We start from the raw sequence: 3,921 nt of genomic DNA, 5'->3' as shown, positions 1-3,921 counted from the left end.
TCTCTTCCTCTCCTTCATCTTCAATCTCTCACTCTTCTCCTTCCCTTCTTCTGCTCTCTCTATATCCCTTTCTGTGTGTTTCATGACAATCCAAGCGTGGATGCTTCTGAGCTCAATGACATGGCGCTCTCCTCAGTGATGACATCCCTAGCCACAAAGACAGCCATCCAGGAAATTTACCTGTTTCTTGTATGGGTGTGATTCCAGGAAGAAGCCTTGTGAATGGAACATGAGGTATTCACCTCTCTATTTTGCAGTCTGTAGAGATTTCCCCCCTCGTATTCCTCCAATCAGACATCTGGATTAAGTGCTACCTCAATTAATTCTATCCAACAGAACAAAGCAAAAATGTAATAATAAAAATGAGCAATTAGAATGTTGAATATCCAGTGGAAGAGATTAGAAATGTTAACACTGTAAGTGGGATACATCTTAATTGCTCACCATGGCGTACGAAAAAACTACAGAAATTAGCTTTGTCATTATAGTAAAGGCAACTGTAAACTGTAATTTTATATTAGAACTCCTTCTGTCTCCCATTTCCTTAGAATTTTTAAGTAATAATTAAAATTAAAAGTTGGTCAACCCTGTTCCTAGCTTTGCCATTAAATCATCCTAATGTCATTACTTTCGTTATTATCAACGTAATAATTCAGGAATGAATCAAAGAAAGCCCAAAGCCTGATGTTTATTCTCAGAGTGCTTTAAAACTCTAGAATAATTTAATCCTGTAAAACATCCATGTTATAGATATTTTGGTTAGTCAGTTTTGATGAAGAAAAGTACCTAGAGAATTACATTCTGTTTCGTGATGGAAAATCAGTGTCCTTTCTTCCAATCATATGTATAAGGACTCTCAATGAGATACAGCAAAGCTTTTAAAAAGTAGAAAAGTAGTAGAATTGAATGAAGTTTTTCCTTCAACCTCTAAAAAAAATTCTATCTTCTCTTACAGACAGCTGAATCAGCTCTGGAAACAATTTTTCCAGAACGACAAGAAAGTTCCTTTAGGCAGATTCATTCATTCATTCATTCTTTCTTTCTTTCTTTCTTTCTTTTCTTTTCTTTTTTTTTTTTTGGTACTGGGGATTGAATTCAGGGACACTCGACCACTGAGCCACATCCCCACCCCTATTTTGTATTTTATTTAGAGACAGGGTCTCACTGAATTGCTTAGCACCTCGCTGTTGCTGAGGCTGAGGCTTTGAACTCGGTGATCCTCCTGTCTCAACCTCCTGAGCTGCTGAGATTACAGGCGTGTGCCACTGCACCCAGCCCAGATTAGATTTTTTTAAAAGTGTATTAAATGGGATTACACCCTTTGAACTCAGCAGTTGGTAAAACCTGTTGACTTTCTAGCTTCAAAAATTATCCCTACTGATGCCCCTGTCTCATCTGCTCCTACACAACAACCAGTCCCATTCCACTTACAGAGTAAGTGATGTCACAACTCTTCCACCTTGTCCTGCCCTGACTGAAAGTCCTGCAATGAGGGTTTGGATTTTATTTAATGCAGCCAGAAGAGATACATAGCCTGTGCCCCAAGTGCTCCACTGTTTTAACTACCATGGCACTCTGTTGTTCTTTCATGATATCTTACCAAAATTCATACAGATATTAAATATTGTGTTTGCTTTTTGCTTTGTTGTTGTTTTGCCTAATTGGTCATATGATTCATAAGTTCAGAGATTTTGTTTTCTTTCTGTTTTTGATTCATCTTCATTTCCCAATATAAAGTTTAATGACTACTGTATTGATAGACTTTTTTCCTTTTTTTCTGAGGATAGAAACAACTTAGTATTCAATGCCATATAATAAGGATTATCCTCTTAGGAAAAATATGAGCAAAACAAAAGTCTAAGTGTTGATGAGAGGAATTTAAATGATTTAATCAAAATTGAGGATATTATTTTAAAAATCAATAGCAGCTTGTGACAACGAAAATAATACTTGTAGGTATAAATATTTCCATTTCAGTGAACTTTGTTCAATTCCATTTTCTCCGTTTTATAATCTTGAAATTCATTCAGGAAAGCTGAATTATAGGGTACAGAGGTATGAATACAGGTTGTTTATGGAACACTGAGATTTGTCTGGAGAACTGAGGACATCCTCAGATTTAGAGAGGAGGAAAATAATTCTATATTGGTAAGGTATTTAGAGCAAATGGTACCTTATGTAAAGACATTATGCTTTTTAAGAAGGTGTAACATGGTGAAAATACCATTTAAAAAAAGATTAATTAGGCAAATTTGTAGAGGGTAAATTCAATATGACTGGGAACAGGACAGGAGTGCTAAAGGAATGAATTAGGAAAAGAAGAATCACAAGTTAGGTTTCAACCTGAAGATTCTGAAGTGTTAGCCAGTAAAATGAAAAGGGAAATAATTGGATTCTTAGAAAAGATCTGACAGTTAAATTCGATAGTGTATGTCAAAAAGACTTAAGCATGAAAACTTCAGAACTTTCTAAGTACCTATCAGAAAGACATATTCAAACTTAATACCAGTTAGGTATTGCAAACAGAAAGACTTAGGTTTGAGTTCTATTGTATAGCATAATGGTCATAATGATAATGTATCATGTACTTCCAAATTGCTAAGAGGAGTAAATTTCAAATGTCTCATCAAAAAAAAAAAAAAAAGTGAGGTGACAAATATATTAATTGCTTGTTTTAATCAGTTCACATTGCATATATATATATATATATATATATTATGATTATTGTACCCCATAAATATGATTATTGTCTGTTAACTTAAAAAATAATAAAACTATAACTTTAGTTGGTAAAGCAGAAATCAGAACATTCTTCAACTTTACAAATAGGACCTAGAACCATTTTAGTGTGTCCAGGAGAAGAAATCCTGAAACCATTTACTCCAAATAAAGCAGGAAGTCATGCAATATGAGTCCCAAGGCACTTTTTATAAAAAGGCAGAGTAATTCTTTACCATCCTGGGCTACAGAAATAAATGCAATGTCCAAAGATGGCTGCAAAGGGCACCTGGTCCATTTTTTCCTGGGACTCTATCTGGATTCTTTTTTCCATTCTAGACTGTGAATTTGACCCAGCTTACATTGAGAAAGAACATAGAGCCTGGTGCAGATACACTAAATGCCATATGTTTCAGTGACTGTCCTATTCTGGAAGGGAAATAGGTCCCACTCTTCCAATATGAAGGGTAACCTTGCAGCAGCCTCTTGCGGTGACTCTACAGTTCCACAGAAATCTTCCATAAGAGAAGCAACATAACCAGAAACCTTAAAGAGCTAAGGAGATCTAGAGGGACAACTTAGCTAAGCATCCATCTGAGTCATCTTAAGAGACGAATCCCCCTCCCTGTTTATCTTCAGAAATCGAGAATGTGTCCAACAGTTTTAAAAAAGGTTCAAAGTCTTTTCAAATTCTTCTGCCCAGAAGACTCCATTCTTTTGAATAAAAATCCCCCAACTTCAATATATGTTGAAATCATACAAGGACCTTTCAATAATTTGAGATTCCTGAACCTTCCCCTAAAACATTTCTGTTTGGGTGACCCTGGCATAGCTTAAGCCACTGTCTCTCAGAACCTACTGTTTTTCTAAAAATTTTATTTTTAAATTTGTTCTAATTAGTTATACATGCCAGTAGAATGCATTTTTAAAAAATTATTTTTAGTTGTGGATGGACACAAGATCTTCAATTTATTTATTTTTTTATGTGGTGCTGAGGATCGAACCCAGCGCCTCACGCATTCGAGCAAGCATTCAACCATTGAGCTACAAACCCAGCCCTAGAATGCATTTTGACACACTGTACACAAATGGAACACAATTTCTCCTTCCTCTGACTGAACATGGTGTAGAGCCACACCGGTAGTGTGATCATACATGTACGGGTAATAATGTCCATCTCATTTCACTGTCCTTCCCATCCCC

The sequence above is a fragment of the Marmota marmota genome, unplaced genomic scaffold (genome assembly GCF_001458135.2).
Source record: "Marmota marmota marmota unplaced genomic scaffold, marMar, whole genome shotgun sequence".
NCBI lineage: Eukaryota > Metazoa > Chordata > Mammalia > Rodentia > Sciuridae > Marmota > Marmota marmota.
This window is presented reverse-complemented; position numbering follows the sequence as displayed.